Consider the following 21,410-nt stretch of genomic DNA (forward strand, 5'->3'; position numbering starts at 1 on the left):
AATCCCATGCCATCAGCCCAACCCCCAAATAAAGAAATAGATGGGGTTGGTTCCAAAGTAATGAGTAGCCCATATAATCAGATGGTTTCTCTTCCGCGTTAGGGCTAGAAATAAACATGGATGCTACCTACAACTTAGACTGCTGCATTTAAAGTAATGAAAGCACAGTTGGCTCCAAAGCAGAAAACACATTGCGAGAAACAGTGAATGGAATTTGAACAAAAACTTCCCAATATTAATTCCCAGAGACTAATACATTTTTATAGAAAGTCTATTCACAAAAGGGGAAATACTACTTTCACCAAAATCTTGTAGCTAATCTCTTCACAAGTACACATTTTTTAGAGACCTGTTTTATGTTTTCTTATAATAAATCTATTCACCATTTTTTCAATGAATAAAGCTTACTTTCTCCCTTCACTTGGAAACTAAGATATGTTTTATCATACAACCAACAGCAAACTTTCTTTGAACTTCAAATCCAAACGTCCCCTTCTTCCCACACTCCAGTGCATTATACTTGAAGTTATTTGCCTCCAAAATTATAAAGTAAAGAAAAAAGTGAGTGGGTAAGATGACCAGAGTAACAACTGTTATTTTCTTCCTTAAACTAATTTACATAGCCCTTAAACCAATTTACATAGCCTTTTTCCTAGCTATCCCAAAATGCAGATTCTTCAAGGAATATTTCAGGCATTTAAACGGAAAGTGAACTCCCATGAATTTTGGCAAAAATAATGGAAACAAGAACTGAAACAAAAATATCCAATAAAACACTTTCTCTTTCCTGAAAGGGATGGAAAGGAAATAAAACACACCCTGAAAAGAAAATGATTTTATAAAACGTTACTAGGAATAGCTTTTACCAAATTGAAAGCTATGTTTAAAAAAAAAAAAAAATCAAAACCTGTTTCCCAGAATGACTTCTCTAAAATCATCAGCACCTCACAAATTTTTTTGTTTAATGAACGTTTACCTCATTTAAGCTTTCTTTATATTCAAAAAATTGGGAAAGGAGGCCAATTCTGCCAAAAGGCATTTTTAATCATTTTGAATAAAAAACATGTCAGTCACAAAGGACTAATCAGACATTTCAAAAGTGGTAATAATTTTTTCTTAAGTGTGAGAGCTGGTTTCGCTATATAAAAATCTCTATTGAAATGTTTGTTTTAACTAATGTATACCTTCCTTCCACGGGAGAAATTACTTCGAAGACAGAAGTTTCTTGTCTTAATGACTGGTTCTAAACCCCACCTTGCCTTGCCTTAAATTTGCCATGTGGTCCATGGAGGCAGACTAGGAAGGGGACAGGTGTTGATTTAAGCCAAACAAAACAAAAAAAGAAAAAATATGGCCAGAATGGTCTAGACATCACCCACCCAAAGACATCCGAGACAACCAGAATGCCACATGGCATGCCACGAACCACTTGGAGGTCTGTGCAAAATTCACAGGTGAGGCAGGCAACATGCTCCATCAGCCACTGGTCCACGCTGTAGAATGAGAAGCAACGTGATCATCAAGTAACTGTGTCACTGTTGGTAACAGAAGCACCATGTTTGAGCAACTCAACTCAATCTTTCACTTTGTATGAGGACAGAAGGCTAAACAAGGCTCACTGGATTGCTTGACATTAAGAAAACAAGTTCCCCAAAAGAATGACTCTAGGTTAAAACACTAGCCAAATTCTGGGGACCAATAATATCTCGGGAAGTAACAATCACTCTGAGAAATACTTAAGAAGACAGCCCAATATTTAGCGCCTCCTTCACCCACTTGCCATTTTCTGTGTAGTATGCGCAGGGAGTCTTCCAGGAAAATGGGGGCACAGACACAGGAAGAAAAGGCAGCCCTTGCCTTCAAGGAGCTTATAGTCTTATGAGAGGAAAAGACCAGTACATGAGAGGCAACATAAACAAGGGGGGAGCGGTGACAAGAGCCACTAACGCGACCATCAGGGCACCATGAATCATTAATGACACCTGGGGACCTGTTAAGACCCCCATCTTCCGAAGATTCACACAGTTCCATTCTTTAAACTTTTCTTGAACTTTCTGTGTAATTAAACACCAAATTTGGCAACCCGTGCTAATTTTGAAAGGCACTCCCTGGGAATTTAGTAAAAAGTTTAAACAACTTGTTTACATGTGTTTGGCCCATCTGTTTAAACTTCTTGTTTATTTTAATAGGAGCAACTCTTGGGTGCAAGCTCCTTTTGTGCTTGAGACCACTACTGGCCTCTTCTCCAGCTCCGTTTCCCTAATCTGCATTCTAAATCTCTTCTGTAAACAAAACTTGAATAACAACTTTTTATGATAAATGCTGAACACCTCCAAGATGACAGCTGCAAAATAAACTACTTTTACAACGAGAAAGCATTCTAAACATACAGAAAATACTTTTTTATGCTGTCCTTTTCTTAAAAAAAACACACACACACACACACACAAAGATTTGTCTTTTCTTTGTGTGTGTGTGTGTGTGTGTGTACATATATATGTTCCTGATGATCCTTCTGAATTGTGTGCATTCCCATCATGCTCCAGTGTTTTCCAGCCCCGTGATGCCCTCACTTTTGATTGTGGAGATGATGTTGAAGTGCACAGGGTATTTACTGATCCGGTTATCTTGTTCTGTGACAGGCAGAATCAATCAATCAAGAGGCCAGCTTTGCACTTACATATTCCAGGCACATCTCCGCACTTCAGGATACGAGATCACAGTGTTATCCAGCCAAATTTGATCAACAAATGCAGTTCCCCTGTGCCACAGCAATCTCAGATGAAGATGTTATTATGTGGAACTGAGCAAAGTGATAAAGACAGTACAGCAGAGCCTGGAGAAGCCCGGCTGGACCGCACTGACAGCTTTTATATACGAAGGCGGTGATGTCCCTTTCTTCCAGATTATAAAAGTTCCCTGGATTTGAAGAAAATCACGCTGTATATACACAGGTGACCCCCAACCATTGCGTTTCCCCATCTATAACTAAAATCCTCAAGGAAGAAACAACATACATTATAACATTGCAGGCAAAATCCTTGAATAACAGGGCAGTATTTAAAGCGTAAGAGAGCACGCGTGAATTTTCAGAGAGCTTTTCTGATAGTTTCTTGTTGATGTTGTTATTATTATTTATTATTATTATTATTTGGTGAAAGCTAATGTCGGAAAGATGAAAAACATGGTTTTATAACTTAACCAGTTACAAATAATTTTATTTATATCACATCTCTGACACTGTGTGTCAGTGTCAATATTTTAAGTGGATCCCAAAAAAGTCTAAGAGGATGTCTTATTGCACCAAGAGCTTTTACTTCATTACTGCCCTGCAGTTATTTTACATTATTTAATCCCAAATCCCATCTTTTGGATTCTACCTTCCTCTTGCATTTTAAATCTTTAATGGGAGCCTTTGGCGGTCCACGGGTACAATGATTAGATATCTGCAGAGAGAAACTGAAAAATTAATCATGGTTTCCATTTTATATTTTTGTATTACACTAAAAATTACTTACTCGTAGAGCTAACTTCTACACTCCTGCAATATGTTCCTTAACATTGCAAATGCTGAGAATGATTTCAGATAAAGCCTGTCCAAACTGAGCCAGTAAACAGCCTTAAGTTATTCTTTGAGATTTGTATGCTGGGTTTTCATCCAAATTTCATTTCAAATAATTTTAATTGAGACACATTTATTGATAGAGGTTTGTTACATGCGGCCTAAAACCAGGGCAAGAGTACCCCAGGCTAATCATAGGAATGATGTTAACATTGTTTATTATCCTTTTATGAATTTTCCTGCTTAAATTACCGTATTTTGCAACTCTATGCAAAATGTGAAACACTAACCACATACAGTTTATTACAGAAACTGATGTATGCATTAATCTGACTTTTACCTAAATACCTCCTTAACCACAAGGAATGAGTTAAAAAAAAAAAAAAAAAAAAGTCAGCTATCACATCATGAGTACCATCAAACTGCTAAATCTATTAACTTTGTTTTCTTTTTTCACTATTATTAAACTGGAAAGAAAAATTCAACTGGAAAATTGTGCCTTGTCGGTTCCCTTGTCATCATGTAATAAGTATGAGAAATATATGTGCAATGGCCAAATGGCCGGTAGACAAAACACCCACTCTAAGTGACGTACTGTTTTCCATACCACTCAGACAAAATCAAAACAACAGAACTGCTGCAAACAAAAACAAAATAACATTTCCCATCAGCATTCCAGACAGAAAATTTACAGGAAAAGAAGCTGGGAAAAGAACCAGAATGAAATAACTGCTCATACCTCCACTCTTGGTAGAGCCATTTCTTCAGACAAACAGCACTTACTTTAACAGTGAAATGTTTAACAATTGATAAAATGTTTGCCAGTGCTGGAAAACTTTTCCCCCCGTTTTTAGGCAAACATTTGCACTGTTTAAAGTGATGAAGTACTTCTATAGAACTAAGGGGCCTTGAATTTTCTTTTTTTAAACAGGGGAAACTTAAGATAAGAAAAGAGACAGGTTATAGACGGGTACAGAAGTAAGTTTGCAATTTAATTATTTCTCCTTTCACAGAGAAATAGAGAAGAGTTTCTCGGTACTGCTGAGTCCGCATGGGAGGAGAGTGTAAAACTCACTTGAAAAAGTGAAGATGAGCTCTTTTTACAGCTGAGTCACATTTATGTAACTTGATTAAGGTGCCAGTATCCTGGAAGTTACTGGATCAGGGTTGAGCCTAGATACCTGCTCATAAACTGAGGCGGTGCAGTGACTATCAACAGCTGTATTTGACTATTTCATCAACTCAGTTTACAGTGTCTCCATCACAGTGGATGCCTGTCAGCTGCACTCTTGCTAACACAATTCCTGTGTTTTGCCTGGCAGTAAATGGACGCCTCTGCCCTTGCGTCTTCTAAACAACTCCGTTAACATTTGCCCCCGAGCGTCTCTCTCTTTGTCCAGTCCCTGTCTTCTAACAGATGTCATCCAAGCCTAATCAAGCATAAAATGGTCATAAATATTTCTTTCTGGTAGATTTCACATTCACATTTCATGCAGGGACATGATATTTTTCTGCTACCTCCAGGGAGAGCCTAATGCAAAAACCAGTTACTTACATTCTAGCTTCATGTTCCTTTAGTAAAATGCAGAGCATGTTCTCAGTTCAAAGACATAAAAAGGTGTAAGACTTTATCTTCTGGCTTTTGTTTAACTGCACCTTTTTTCTTTCCTTCCCCCACCTCAAATGTATCTTCATCTTATAGTTTATTCTTATGCATTACAAATGTTCTTTTGTGCCTGAGAAAATATAAAACAGGGTCTAAAATGAGCCCATGTCTACCATATTTCAGTAACTTTAGGTTTTCAACATTAGGCTCCCTAATTACTGGCAAAAAAAAAAAAGATTTTTTGCTCAGATATCTAATTCAAATAACAAGCTCTTTAAAGAGTAGATAAGAAGAAGGCTCTTCTATTTTGGCTCATTTTACGCACAATTTTGCAACCTCCTTCATCATATTTAGTTAAAACAATGGGATGAATCGAATGTACAAATTTAAGGTTCATGCCAATTAGCATTGAAAAAAGAAAAGATAATCACGAGATAGGCCCCATTTCCAATACTTAAACTTTGATCAAGCAGGGGGAGCTACTCCGGATAATTAATCAGCCTCCTTAATGAGAGAAGAATTGGTAATCAGCACAATCGTATTTATCTTCAGCAAACTTAGTAAATAATAAGTCTTAATCTAAAATAAAACTGTCCTAATAATACTTTCGAGGCCATATGTCTGTGTTTCTCTCTCCTATCCCTTTTGTCAAAACAAAAATCTTATATTGCTATTTAAAGTTAACTGCAAAACACTTAGCGGTATATATCACAACAATGGCACTCCCCCCACACCCCTCACTCCGTTGAGCCTAATATTTGATTACTGCTAGTCAAATCAAGCTTTCAGGCAAATAATCTCCATTTTTAAAGTTAATGAGATATGGTCATGTCGACAACAGCTTGCAGAAACTTTTAATTTTAATTCCTGCAGGCTGTGCTGGCCTCTTTTACAGCAACTACTGTATGAATGAGTCAAATTTGCCAACATGGCTTATGTAGACAAGTGCACACTAATTAAAAATACCCACTGGTATCATAATTTAAATACCATGAAAATAAACTGTGAAAGTCGCTCGGATCCAGTCTTCATGGTTTCCTTGGAGTGTGCTTCTTTTGACTATAGGATGTTTTATTGCTCGCGTATTCTTAGCTGAAAACCATTTTGCATCTTTGAGGAATTTGGGATTTTGATGTAATTATACAATTTGTGTTAATATTTGTTTCGCATAAGCTGTTAAGCAGGCCTCCCAGAACGACCACTAATTGAGAAAACCATATTGCTGAGGCAAGCGGCAAATTTATACTCTTGATTCGGCGTCCATCTACAACTTCCTTCCATGGGGCCTTCTTTTTCCTCTCTGAGCTCCAGCCACAATGAATTCAAAATAAAAACACGGTTGTTTTAGTCCGTCTTTCTTTGTTTCTTCTTTTTGTTTGAGTTTTCACTCTTCATAATATCTGTACTTTAACTGGTCTTCTTCCAAACCAGGAAGGTGGGCATGATTCCTCACCCAAATCTAACTGCAAAATGCTGCTATAACTTCTTTTCAGCCATCCATCCATCCAGCCTTCCATCCATTCATACAAACACACACTCACTTTTTTTTTTAATTTAAATAATTTTTTGGCAAGGGAATTTCTGAATCTGCCTTTGCTGGGATAAAAGCACATTTTGCACGGGGTAAAAAGTTGGCATCGTGAGGGTTAAAGCTGTTTGAGGGGTTAAATATGCAATTACTGCTGACTAAAACCAGAGAGACATATAGATAAATAGAAGAAATGAAGTCCCCAGGTTCCCTCCAGAAGCCTTCATCACATTACTACCAGACAGAAACTCTTTAAGTACCATTTTCAGATGTTAAATCATTGTTCGCGCTGCACATATTTTCGCTATTCCTGGGGGAACAATATCTGAAGAGAGCGTGCTAACAAATGCAATCCCGTAAACAGGCATTTTTCCTCTTGTTGTTAGTACCTTTGTATTCCCGCTCCCGGCTCTGTCATCCATGGCTTCTCTCTGCTTTGAAGTTAAAGTACTGAATGAGCAGTGTCATCTATTATCCAGAGCGTGCATGTAGATTATAAATAAGAAATAAAAGTGACTTTCAGTACACTGCTTTTGCATTAGCAAGCTGCCTTCTCTCTTACCTCTGCTGTCCTTCATACTTGCAACCAACAATCTATTAGCAACCTGAAATTCAGGGTTTCTTTCAGAGGGAGACACAGACTGGAAAATGTGTATGTAACGACGTGAAAAGTTGTATTGACACTCAGGGCTGGGGTCTGGGCCAGGCCTCTGCATTCAGCTTTTCTATCTTTAACCCTATCTTACAGATGTCCTTCAGGACGTGTGTCTGGTGATGGGACCGGCTCTTCATTTACATTTTTCTGTTGACAAACAGAGTCCATGAATATTAATTATTCTGAAGTTTATTTGCAGAAAAGGCACTTTCTAATCCTTATCAATTATTTATTAAAAATCTCCCCCACCTAATAATCTCATTAACATTATTATACTAAGGCCAACAGCAAATATTCCTTTGATAAGTAACAACCCAACCCGCTATCCTTCCTGCCAAATCTCATGTAGCCTCCTTTGCTTAATCATGGATATTGTGGCTTTTGTTTTCTGGAAGCTCTGGGGTAGTCCTCCACTACGTTTTTTAAAATAAAAGAAAATTCACAAACAGTGCCTTTCGTTATAAAATTAAAAGTTTCTGATATATTACACTAAAGGAAAAGAAGGAAAATCTTGGAAAAATAGATACATGCCTGCTTTTTAATGCCCTGTTGGTTATGTGCAGAATTACTCAACAGAAATCCCAAGGAACTAAATCCCCACAGTCCTATAGCATCAAGGGCCTCGAGGGAATCCACTGGGTTTGAAAATATGTGAAAGTCTCAAAGAATGTAAAGCAAATGAAAATCGCATCCAATAATGGTGACACCTACATTTATGTAGTGTGTCATTGCTTACCAGGCATTTTGACCTATAACACTTCATTTGCTTCTGCTAATACTCCTCTGAGATTTGCAGGGCAGTTATTATTAACCTTATTTTACAGATGAAAAAACTGAGGTTAAGCAACTGCCTAAGGTCACCAGGACAGAAGGTAGGAGGGCGTGGACTCCAAATCCCAGGTTTTCTCACCAAGAGTTTTGCATCCAACCTTGTTGACTGGTCCTGTGTTCAAAATAAGGATTTCCTTCTTTCTATCTTCTTTCCCTCTTCCTTCTGGATTCATTGTTGGTATTTTTATTTGTTGCTTGGAAATTTCATTAATTGCCTGGAATTCCATTTTTTAAAGGGCTGCCCTGCCCACTGATTTGTGAGGTACCACCTTTCCCCAAAATTACTGAAGCACCAAATATCTAAAACTGAGTCTGATTTCTAGTTTACTGAGAAACTTAAGATAGGAGAAGCAGCATGGAGTTTCAGAGGCAAAAGTAAACTTAGAAATGAAGTCATATCCAGAGGCTCAAAGAGTGAGTGACTTACTTCCAATCACAGGGTGAGTTACAGCAGCGACACTCAAACCCAGGCTGGCTGAAACCTCTATCAACATTCTCAGATTTTTTGCAGAGCCCTTGCATTTTGCAAACTTGAGAGATCGCTGTTTTTTCCCTATTAGCCCAGAGGCCACCGTTTTTCCCCCTCTACCAATAGTTTCTCATCTATTGCCTAAGAAAATGGTCAGTATCCCTAAAGATCTCTGAAAAATCATCATAGTTGGATAGGAATAATCAGCCCCTAAGACATTTCAAGAGACTGTCTCAACCCCAGTCTCCATTCTCTCTTCTCCTCACCATCACCACCCAATCAGCCTGACTCTATTCACAAAATTTCTAGAATGGGAACTGCCTCAATTTAGAAAAAGAAAAAAAACCAAAAACCAAAAAACACGTACACACACACACACGCACACACACTTTTTGCCTTAGTTCTTGCCCTGCATAAAAGTCCTGCAAGCACAGAAGGATAGTGTGATCTTCTGATGCAACATATTAGCTGTCATACATTAGTAAAACCATACATTAGACATGGAGAAGGAGAGGCCTAGGCCAAAGTTAAGATGCTACACATTCCAGTCAGAAATTCAGTGAAAGGCAACTTTAAATGAGAGTGGGGGTGTGGGTGACAATAGGTCAGTTCATGAAAACTATGAATATCTAGTAAGGAATTACCGAGGTTATCTCCTGCATGGCTGATAATAATCAGACATGGAGATGAGGGCTGAAGTCATCTCACCAGGGATTGCTGGCATATTCTGGGAAGTCTAAGCCTCTTTCCAACAGCATTCAAGAAAACATGGGCTTGAAGTCATCAGGAAAACCACAATGAAGGAAGCTTTAAGGAATGGGAGTTGGGAAACCAACCATGGTGGGAAGGATGAAATGGGGAAGTTTTTGTTGTGATTGTTGTTGAAGAAGAAAGTGACAAAATAAAGTTACCAATCTTAAAGTATCATGTGATTAACAGAGGAACTTTACCACCCTCTACACAGAAAAAATATCCATCTATGCATGGTCTAGGACAGGGGTTTGCAAACTACTGCCTACGGGCCAAATCTAGTCCTCTGTTTTTGTAAGTAAAGTTTTATTAGAACACAGCCAGATCCATTATTTATGTAATATCTATAGCTGCTTTCATATGGAGTATCTGTGACAGAAAGAACAGCCTCCAAAGCCAAAAACAATTTTTTTACTAAACAAAATCTAGAGTTTACAGATCCTTATTGTAGAAAGACTACTGTGGACGGGGGGAACCCCACTTCCCAATAATTGATAATAAGAATTTAAGAGTAAGCTAGGTGCAGTGGCGTGCACCTGTAGTCCCAGCTACTGGGGAGGGTGAGGCAGGAGATCGTTCGAGCCCAGGTGCCTGTAAATAGCCATTGGCTTCAACCTGGGCAACACGGCAAGATCCTGTCTCAAAAACAATACAAAACAAAACAAAACAGGAAAACACAGACATACGTGTACATAGTAATACACACATACCCTATGTATGAATTGTTATTAATAGTGTCAGTACCATAGAAATAAAATTCCTGATTTCATCCGTCTTCACAGATCATGGCAGGGTCCACATCATACCCCACAAGACTGTTTCTAAATACATCAGGCGCATCCATGCAAAGTTAATCAAAGGACAAAGCATTTATTTTGTCTGAGCTCAGTTTCTTCATCCATAAAATGTGAGTCTGGATCATCTAAGGAATTCTAGAAATTCTATGACTCTACAGATAAGGAATAAGGAGCAAAACGAATACACAATGTATGCACATGCACACACACACACACACCGCCACCCCCACCGCAATATAGCCGGGGTAGGAAGAGAAGGGTAGAAGAATCAAGGACACAGCAGATTGCAGGTACAACCAAGTTGGAGTAGAAAAAAATTTTTTTTTTTTTTTTTTTAGATGGAGTCTCACTCTTGTTGCCCAGACTGGAGAGCAGTGGCATGATCTTGGCTCACTGCAACCTTTGCTCCTGGGTTCAAGCTATTCTCCTGCCTCAGCCTCCCCAGTAGCTGGGAATACAAGTGCCTGCCACTACACCCCGCTAATATTTGGTATTTTTAGTAGAGATGAGGTTTCACTATGTTGGCCAGGCTCGTCTCTAACTCCTGACCTCGTGATCCGTCTGCCTTGGCCTCCCAAAGTGCTGGGATTAGCCACCGCGCCCAGCCTATTTTGGACTTTCGAAGTAGCCTGAGGGGCAAATATCTAAGTCACCGAGAAACATGCATCTACTTCATGTCTCATTCTGGGAATCAAAATAGCTTGACTGACTTTTTTGGCCCATCAGGTGTGTCTCTTTTTTTGCACTGACAACACGTATGTCGCCGTGACGACACCTTCAAGGAATGGAGGCTCCCTGCCTCTCCAAGAGCAGACCAAAAACTGGGAGATTTCCAATTTATGGTTTTTCTTCAAATAAGATTGCTTTTCAGCCTTTTCCACTGTTCTTTTCAAAAGCAGACCCATCAGCTTGTTTTCAAAGGTGAGAGAGAGATTAAGAGACTAAAAATGAACCTCTGTAGCCTAGTTATTTGGGCTTTTGTGCTGATTCAGAATGGTGACCAACTAACATGTTAGTGATTTAACGGTAAAGCAAGGGCTCATGGACTCTGGGTAATCAGCTGACTTCATAAAATAAGTCATGAGCCGGGCGCGGTGGCTCACGCCTGTAATCCCAGCACTTTGGGAGGCCGAGGCGGGCGGATCACAAGGTCAGGAGATCGAGACCACGGTGAAACCCCGTCTCTACTAAAAATACAAAAAATTAGCCGGGCGCGGTGGCGGGCGCCTGTAGTCCCAGCTACTCAGGAGGCTGAGGCAGGAGAATGGCGTAAACCCAGGAGGCGGAGCTTGCAGTGAGCCGAGATCGCGCCACTGCACTCCAGCCTGGGCGACAGAGCGAGACTCCGTCTCAAAAAAAAAAAAAAAAAAAAAAAAAAAGTCATGAAAGGTAAAGACTTTCCTAAATCGGAAACAAATATATGCTTTTGCTGCTAGGGAAATGTACATAGTTTGACTTGTAGGTTATGAATCTTTAAAACTCCTACCCTAAGTCCTATCATACATCGTTTGTGAGTACTATCTTTTATTTATTGTGCTAAGCAATTGTTCTTTTGTTGACTGGAGTGGTGTTCTATGTGAGCAAAGCAGGTGAGACACAGACACAGGAACACAAAATACCACTCAGGGAGCAAAGGACATTTTGTCAACAGAGCTAATCACTCTTGAAGCAAAATAATCCACTCTCCCCAGTTATTAAAATAATGAAAGTAACTGTGGCAACTTCAAAAGGACTAACTCATTAATCAGTGAAGCTGGGTGAATAATTTCCTCAAGAAACACAAGGTACCAGAAATATTTTATCCAAATACATTTTTGTTGGTCAGAATAGGGTTCAAGCCTGTTACATAATACTAAGAAAACACAGAAGGTATTTCCCTTGTCCTGTCAGTGTGTGACAGCTGTTTGGGAGCACCTGGAGAAAGTCTACAGTTTAAGTCTTCTGGTTCCACGTTCCCAAACACAAAAGCAATAAAGGGGCCATGTCAAACCCAAAATAGCCGCTTTTCAGTTGTCTATAAAGTATCAATTGCAACCACCACTGCTTGCAATTTATTATGTGTAGCTTTATTAATAAGCCCAGATTTCCCCGTTCTTAGACGCAATACTTCCATCCCCCTGACCAGTCAAAGGAGACAGCAATCAGAAAAGTTTTCTTTACTGGAAGTATGGTTCACATCCTTCAGGACCCTAATGCCTTAGCTTTATCGCCTATAGCATGCTGTAAACATCACCACCAGAGGCACTGCCGAATTTCTGCTATTTCTGGATAAAACAAAGGCCTGCTGGCTGGGCCTTGTGGCATGTGCCTGTAGCTTCACCTACTTGAGAGGCTGGGGTGGGAGGACTGCTTGAGCCCAGGAGTTTAAGGCTGCAGTGAGCTATGATCGGACCACTGTACTACTCCAGCCAGGGCAACAGAACAAGAGGCTGTCTCAAACAAAAAAAACAAAAACAAAAACAAACAAACAAAAGGGCGGGTGCGGTGGCTCACGCCTATAATTTCCCAGCACTTTGGGAGGCTGATGTGGGCAGATAGCTTGAGGTCAGGAGTTCAAGACCAGCCTGGCCAACATGGTGAAACCCCATCTCTAATAAAAATACAAAAAATTAGCTGGGTGTGGTGGCGGGCGCCTGCAATCCCAGCTGCTAAGGAGTTTGAGGCAAGAGGATCACTTGAACCTGGGAAGCGGAGGTTGCAGTGAGCTGAGATCGTGCCACTGCACTCCAGCCTGGGCAACAGAGCAAGGCTCGTCTCAAAAAAAAAAAAAAAAAAAAAAAAAAACAACAAAGGCCTTCCAATCAAAGTGTTTTAGAAACAGATGGAATCAGGCTAACTTCAGTCTGATGGTGCCAGGCTTGGGTGTTCACTGGAAGGACACACAGCAACAGGTGTGAAGCAGGAGTCTCTCCCTTTGAAATGAAACCAACCTAAGTTACAAGGCACAGTTGCTTAAGAGTAAAATTAGGTACATCTGCTACAAATAAGGGCTCAATCTGAAAATAGGAGAGGGTGGAAATGAAAAAGCTGCTGTCTGTGGGAATACTTAGTATTCGCTTTCTGAACTCAGTGAGAAAAGTTGGGTTGAAGTGGAATGGCAAAACATTTCAGGGAACTCACAACGCTGAAGGAGAGCAGGCAAAATGGGAGAAATCCTTTCGGAATGAACTGATCGTCACCACAATAAACAAACACAGTAAGAGAGGCTTGAGAGCTCTGATGAAGAGCTCAGGCTCTGGAGTCGGGCAGATGTGGGGTGAAATCTGGGCTTGTCCAGTCGTAAGCTGTGTGAATGAGCGTGGGCAGCTAATTAAGTTTCTTCCTGTGTAGAACAGGTATTTTAAGAGTACATAGCTCACAGGGTGCTCGTGAGAAGGAACTGTACTAACACAGGTAGAGTACTAAGCATGAGTATGGAGAGCAGAGGCTTTCCATAAATCTTCCACTGCTATTATTATTACTTCTAATACTCTTACTCCTAATAATACTAGTAATTTATTTTCTTTCTTTCTTTCTTTTTTTTTTTTTTTTTTTTGAAAGGGTCTTGCTCTGTTGCCTAGGCTGGAGGGCAGTGGTGCAATCATGGTTCACTGCAGCCTTGACCTCCCAGGCTCACCTTTCATCTCAGCCTTCCTAGTATCTGGGACCACAGGCATGTACCACCACACCTGGCTATTTTTTTATTTTTAGTAAAGATGAGGTCTTGCTATGTTGCACAGGCTGGTCCTCAACTCCTGAGTTCAAGAGATCCTCCTGCCTCGGCCTCCCAAAGTGCTGGGATTTACAGGTGTGAGCCACCACACCCGGTCAGTCATTTCTTTTTTCTTTTCTTTTTTTTTTTTTTTTTGACAGACTCTTGCTCTGTCACCAGGTGGGAGTGCAGTGGCGCAATCTCGGCTCCCTGCAACCTCTGCCTCTGGGTTCAAGCGAGTCCCCTGCCTCAGCCTCCCAAGTAGCTGGGATTACAGGCACATGCCACCACATATGGCTAATTTTTTTTGTATTTTAGTAGAGACAGGGTTTCACCATGTTGGCCAAGATGGTCTTGATCTCCTGACCTCGTGATCTGCCCGCTTCGGCCTCTCAAAGTGCTGGGATTACAGGTGTGAGCCATCGCACCTGGCCAGTAATTTCTAACCCATAAACATCTTTGACAGCTGGGCGCAGTGGCTCACGCCTGTAATCCCAGAATTTGGGAGGCTGAGGCAGGTGGATCACTTGAGGCCAGGAGTTTGAGACCAGCCTGGCCAACATGGTGAAACCTTGTCTCTACTAAAAATACAAAAATTATCTGGGTGTGGTGGAGCATGTCTGTAATCCCAGCTACTTAAGAGGCTAAAGCATGAAAATCACTTGAACCTAGAAGGCACTCTGTCTTTTAAAAAAAAAAAACAAAAAAAAACAAGATGTTTAGGATTTTCAATAAAAGGAAGAAATATACCCATTTATTAAAACTAGGATGGCCTACCTATTTTATCATGTTGAATGTTTCCTCTTCACAATTTTTTTTTTTTTTTTTTTTGGAGACGGAGTCTCTATCACCCAGGCTGGAGTGTAGTAGCACGATGTCAGATCACTGCAACCTCTGCCTCCCAGGTTCAAGCGATTCTCCTGCCTCAGCCTCCCAAGTAGCTGGGATTACAGGTGCATGCCACCAGGCCTGGCTACTTTTTTTGTATTTTTAGTAGAGACAGGATTTCACCATGTTGGCCAGGCTAGTTTTGAACTCCTGAGTTCAAGTGATCCACCTGCCTCAGCCTCTCAAAGTGCTGGGATTATAGGTGTGAGCCATTACACCAGCCTAAACAATAATTGCTTAAGAATTGTGCCTAAATATGGAATTACTTGGCATAGCTGGAAAAAGATAAAAGAGGGGAGGAGTTAGAAAAACATTAGCCCATGAATGATGCAATTTGAAACCAAGAACATGAATTTTCCCTTAAAACTGTAAACACACAATGTGAAATTAAAATTAAGATTAAAATGTGAAACACCATGTAAGAGAATTAACCCTCACAATTCTCACTCATCAGCAACATTACTGTTAGCTCTTTTTTCATCTATAATGTTCTATGGTGGCAATGAGAATACAAATACATAAAATGAGAAGACATGATTTTTACAAGAAAGGGAAAATAGGGTATCCACTGAACTGTTAACAGTTGTTACCTCCATTAAATAGGATTGCCAGCGATACAGCTTCTTTTCTGTTTGCTTTCTTAGCTGCATCTTCTAATTTTTCTACAACGAATGTGTCATTAATTGTGCAGTTGAAAATTCAAAATTATTTGCTATTCAATTTCCAATTGGAAACATCTGAATTGCACCCAAGCATTACACAGAGCCAGTGCTGAGGATTTCACTCAGCTCTGGCACATGGGATATTCTGTAGGCACTGGTGGAGTGAAGTGACTGTCTCGCAATCTCTTCCAGCATACTCAGCAACCATTCGCTAATTATGCCATAGTCTCTCTGCCAATATTTTATGGGAGTTTTACAAGATGCACCTACAGCTAGTTATACTCAGAAATTGGAGGACCTTCTAAAGTTCTGGCTTAAAAAAAAACAAAAACAAAAAACAACAACAAAAAAACACTTTTTTGCTTTTCTTGTTCTTGATTCTTTTTTTTTTTTTTTTTTTTTTTTTTGAGACGGGGTCTTGCTCTGTCCCCTAGCCTGGAGTGCAGTGGCCGGATCTCAGCTCACTGCAAGCTCCGCCTCCCGGGTTCACGCCATTCTCCTGCCTCAGCCTCCTGAGTAGCTGGGATTACAGGCGCCCGCCACCTCGCCCAGCTAGTTTTTTGTATTTTTTAGTAGAGACGGGGTTTCACCGTGTTAGCCAGGATGGTCTCGATCTCCTGACCTCGTGATCCGCCCGTCTCGGCCTCCCAAAGTGCTGGGATTACAGGCTTGAGCCACCGCACCCGGCCTGTTCTTGATTCTTTAGAAACTTCTCCAGCCATCCAGAAATCAACATGGGCCACAAGAATCACATATTATTTCAGACTAGAACCTAAAAAAGAGATTCACCAGTTAACAGCCTAGGAAGCTACTGATTATATGTAGTATATAATTATTTGCTGTCTTGATTCTAGGTTCTAATCCCATGGAAAATATAGAAAGACGGCAGCAAGGAACATTGAGACATGAAAGTCATGGCCACGTGTAAAATCGTAATGTTTTTTAAAAAAATGCAGGCACAAGAATTTAGCCAGAAAAAAAAAATAGACATGCCAATAAAAAAGCTGCTTCTTAAAATCTGGCTGGCAGTGTCCTTCCTCTCCCCAAAGGATACTCTTAGTAAAGAAAACATGGTAGATTTTTTTCTCCCTTGCCTGTATTTGATTTCCAATTAAAATTAAATATAAACTGAAACACCACCTGGATTTTAGCAAAATCCAATCCCCGCCCTCCACCCTTCCTTTTTTTTAAAAAGAAGAACCTGGGCTTACATATACAAACATTTTGCTAAATGACCCGTGGCAAATTGCGTAATGCCAGTAAAAGTTGTGTTTTTTAAGTTATGAGCCCCAAAGATTTTATCTGAAATAAAACCCTGATTCAATTCAGATTCTGGAGGCAAACTGTGTCCTTAACTCTGCCTCTAAATTTAAAACAGTTGTGTGCGGGGCCCCTTCAGTAATGTTGCTAGTAGCTATGGAGGAGAAATTCTGTATTGATTAGGATATGTGTTTTCTTTTCTAAAATGGTAAATTGGGGCACTAATTGCCTACAAGAACTGGTTCCCTGCAGTCTCCACGTAGAGGTCAGTTTCTAAATGAAGGGTTGCTTGTCAAATAGGACTTCATACTGACTTCCATTTATCACCTCAATGAGGGAAGACAGAACTCTACTTCCATGGAGGAGGCTTCTCCTCGGAGATCACCAACCGGAGTGTCTACAATGTTCCAAGGTGATTGGATTTTAATATAAAGCGGATGAGGTGGGCTAAAAACTGGAATGGTCCTAAGAACAACTTGATTCCCTCCTGATCTCCACCTTTGGGTCCCCAAGACCTCGGCCATGGCTTTTCCCAGTCTTCAAAAGATTCTAAGAAAGGACAATAATAAAGTAAGGAGCATGTTTTAAAGTGTTGGCTACTATGATAAGGTCAATAAATTATTTAGCATATTCATCATATCTACCCTCTCAGAAAGTTATCTCTATTGCCCTGTTTTACAGATGAGAAAAGTGAGGCTTCGAGAGATGGCAGAATTTGCCCAACTTCACTCATTGAGTGAAGCTGGAGGGTGGGTTTTCAACTCTCATCAGTGGCATTCCAAAATGCCTCCAATAAAATATTCCTCCTGCCCTTTCCAGCTCCCCAGGACAGTTTAAATCAGTCTCTAGCAGAAACAACATAAAGTGGAGTAAGCAACGAAGTGTGTCTGTAATGACTGTGGACATGAGACATGATTAAGCCCACACAGACGGGGAAGAAACTTAGAAGTGGGGAGCAGTCGTGGAAATTTAAAGAAAACAAATGTGGCCGGGCACGGTGGCTCATGACTGTAATCCCAACACTTTAGGAGGCCAAGGAGGGAGGATCACAAGGTCAGGAGATAGAGACTATCCTGGCTAACACAGTGAAATCCTGTCTCTACTAAAAAAATACAAAAAAGTAGCCGGGCGTGGTGGTGGGCGCCTGTGGTCCCAGCTACTCGGGAGGCTGAGGCAGGAGAATGGCGTGAACCTGGGAGGCGGAGCTTGCAGTGAACCGAGATCGCACCACTGCACTCCAGACTGGGCGACAGAGTGAGACTCTGTCTCAAAAAAAAAAAAAAAGAAGAGAAAAAGGAAATGTGTTTTTTAAAAAATCCATACTCTTTTTATTGACAGGGAAGTGATTTTTGTCACAAATTGATGATAGATAATGAGGAGGGGTTGTCAAATTTGATGGTGGAAGCACCTAGAAGTGAGGCAGAGATCTCCCTGTGGAGAGAGAACACCAGGGAGCTGCTAAGTGGTAGCTGAAAACTTAAAGACATGGGAGAAAAACCTTGTACCTGCAAAAATTGTATCCCCTTATTCCTATGCAAAAAATAAATCTTGTTCAAGGTGCAGATATTCTCTGCCATTTATATATATCATAAAAGTTTTCCAACAGTGTGGATGTGAATTAAATTTAAAATAACTTTTCATTTTTATTATAAAGGCAATACATGTTATTGTAGAAATTTGGGGATATACAGAAAAGTGTAAACTATATATATGTATATATGTATTTTTATGTATTATTTATGTGTGTATATATGTGTGTGTGTGTGTGTATATATATATATACGTATTTTTTTTTTTTAATAAAGACAGGGTCTTGCTGTCACCCAGGCTGGAGTGCAGTGGCACAATCATGGCTCACTGCAGTCTCAACCTCCTGGGCTCAAGCAATTCTCCCACCTCAGCCTCTGGAGTAGCTGGGACTACAGGCACGTGGCGCCATGCCCAGCTAAGTTTTTTGTTGTTGTTGTTTTCCTTAATTTTTAGTAGATACGAGGTCTAAGCTGCCCAGACTGATCTCTAACTCCTGAGCTCAAGCGATCCTCCAGCCTTGGCCTCCCAAAGTGCAGGGATTACAGGCATGAGCCGCCATGGCTGGTCTGATGTATATAAAATAAACTATAATCCCATTAACACACCAAAAAAAAAAAAATCATTGATAGCATATTGCTTTCAGATTTTCCCCCCAGCAATAATTATATTATGATAATTTTTAAAGTTACTAAATGTTCTACATTCTTAATGGGTATATAATTAATACTATATCAAACTTATATGCGAGCCTTTTTTAACTCTTCTTCGAAGGTCACAGATTAGGGTGCATTTAATCTTTCGTATTATAAATACCATTACAATGAACATCTTTAGACAAAAAACTTTCTGTATGCCTCACATTATTTCGATAAGTGACATTCCTGGTGATGATGATGATGGCGGAGGTGGTGATAATGATAAAGAATACCAAAAGTTGGCCAGGCATGGAGGCTCATGACTGTAAATTATTAAATAGCCATTTGGGAGGCCAAGGTGCGTGGATCATTTGAGGTCTGGAGTTCAAGACCAGCCTGGCCAATGTGGTGAAAACCTGACTCTACTAAAAATGCAAAAAACATTAGCTGGGCAATAGTGGCGGGCGCCTGTAATCCCAGCTACTCAGGAGGCTGAGGCAGGAGAATCGCTTGAACCCAGGAGGCGGAGGTTGCAGTGAGCCGAGATGGCGCCACTGCACTCCAGTCTGGGTGACAGAGTAAGACCCTGCCTCAAAAAAAAAAAAAAAACAGAAATACTAAAAGCTAATGTTTGCAGACAATTTACCATGTGGCATGCAAACTTCCAAGCACGATACATTTTATTTAGACTATTAAATGCTAATATTATTTCCATTTGATGAATATATGAACTGAGGCACAGAGAAACTGACTGTATTATACAGTCACCCAACTAGCAAGTAGCAGAGCCATGACTCAGGTCAAACATACTGGCTCCACAGTCTATGCTGTTAAACTCTGCCAGTGGTTTCCAAGTGTGGTTCTTCAACTGGCAGCAAAGAAGAGCTAGAAATAGATATGCCAATTTGGAGGCCCTGCCCCAGATCTACAGAATAAAGTACTTTGGGGGTGGGTCCAGTAATCTGTGTTTTAAGAAGCCCTCCAGGGACTGGCATGGTGGCTCACGCCTGTAATCCCAGCACTTTGGGAGGCCAAGGTAGGCGGATCACCTGAGGTCGGGACTTCGAAACCAGCCTGACCAACATGGAGAAACCCCGTCTCTACTAAAGATACAAAATTAACCGGGCGAGGTGGCACATGCCTGTAATCCTAGCTACTTGGGAGGCTGTGGCAGGAGAATCACTTGAACTCCAGAGGCGGAGGTTGTGGTGAGCCAAAATCGCGCCATTGCACTCCAGTCTGGGCAACAAGAACAAGACTGTCTCAAAAACAAACCAAAAAGTTCTCCAGATGATGCTATGATGCTCACACACATAAAAGCTTGAGAATTACTGCTGACTGCCTTAGAGCCACTCAGTAAAACTGTATCCCTGATTCAAAGGGTGTGACTGTTTTAAGCCTCTTGATGTCCAACGCCAAAATACCCCCAGAATAGGTGTACAAACTTACACTGCCATCAGCCACATAAGGGGTTGCCTATGCTATGTGTATCACTTATTGTGATCTGTGCTTATTTAGTCAAAGATCTTTCAACTGGTTTACAGGGTTCTATAGTTAGAAGAATTTCAAGAGTGTGTAAATCTGGTGTTTACATTTGAATAGACACGAAATGGCTCTTGGTACAGATTGCTTTATATGACCTTACTTTCCAGAGTTTGCTTCAGAGCTGGCATGTACAGTGCTACATTTTAAATAGCTGAGAAATTATTCCAGGGACACACTGAGAAGCATTATTCCAAAAGAGGAACCCTTTTCCAAATTAAAGATAGACAGGTCACTAATATAGTCAACATCAACTGATGATGGAAAAGCCTAAGAGTATCTGTCAAAAGACTGAAACATTTGGTAAATCTAATTAACATACAGAATAGCTGTATAATTTTTTTGGGGGGGGGGACATATTGTAGATGAAATTGCAATTGCAAAATTACACATACAAACACACTTTTCAGGGAAAAAGTTGTTTGGGTTTCATCAAATTCACAAAAGAGGGGCCATAAACCTATAAAACATAAGAATGATGGTATTAGAGGCCGGGTGTGGTGGCTCACACCTGTAATCCCAGCACTTTGGGAGGCTGAGGCGGGCGGATCACCTGAGGTCAGGAGTTCCAGACCAGCTTGGCCAACATGGTGAAACCCCATCTCTACTAAAAATCCAAAAATTAGCCGGGTGTGGTGGCTCATGCCTGTAATCCCAGCTACTCAGGAGGCTGAGGCACGAGAATCGCTTGAACACGGGAGGCAGAGGTTGCAGTGAGCCTAGATCAAGCCATTGCACTCCAGACTGAATGACAGACCAAGACTCCATCTCAAAAAAAAAAAAAAAAAAAAAAAAAAAGATGGTATTAGAGATATGGACTATGCCAATACAGATTTTCACAAATTGTGAGATATAATAAGTCATCCAATTACAAACTTAAAAACAGAATCAAGAAAGTAAGAAGGGAAAGAAGAAAAGTTGGAAGGGAGAAAATACAACGGTAATACCATCTCCTCAGAAATCCTGTCAGTTCATGAATAACTAAATTGAGCAAATGCTTCTCA

General features: G+C 40.5%; 1 protein-coding gene across 9 annotated transcripts in view; it reads right to left on the bottom strand.

Moving 5' to 3' along the window:
• LOC105479577 (forkhead box P1) overlaps positions 1 to 21,410 on the bottom strand; it is a 630,259-nt gene that overhangs the window by 210,594 nt on the left and 398,255 nt on the right. The window lies entirely within an intron of this gene.

This window comes from Macaca nemestrina, chromosome 2 (genome assembly GCF_043159975.1).
Source record: "Macaca nemestrina isolate mMacNem1 chromosome 2, mMacNem.hap1, whole genome shotgun sequence".
Classification (NCBI taxonomy): Eukaryota; Metazoa; Chordata; class Mammalia; order Primates; family Cercopithecidae; genus Macaca; species Macaca nemestrina.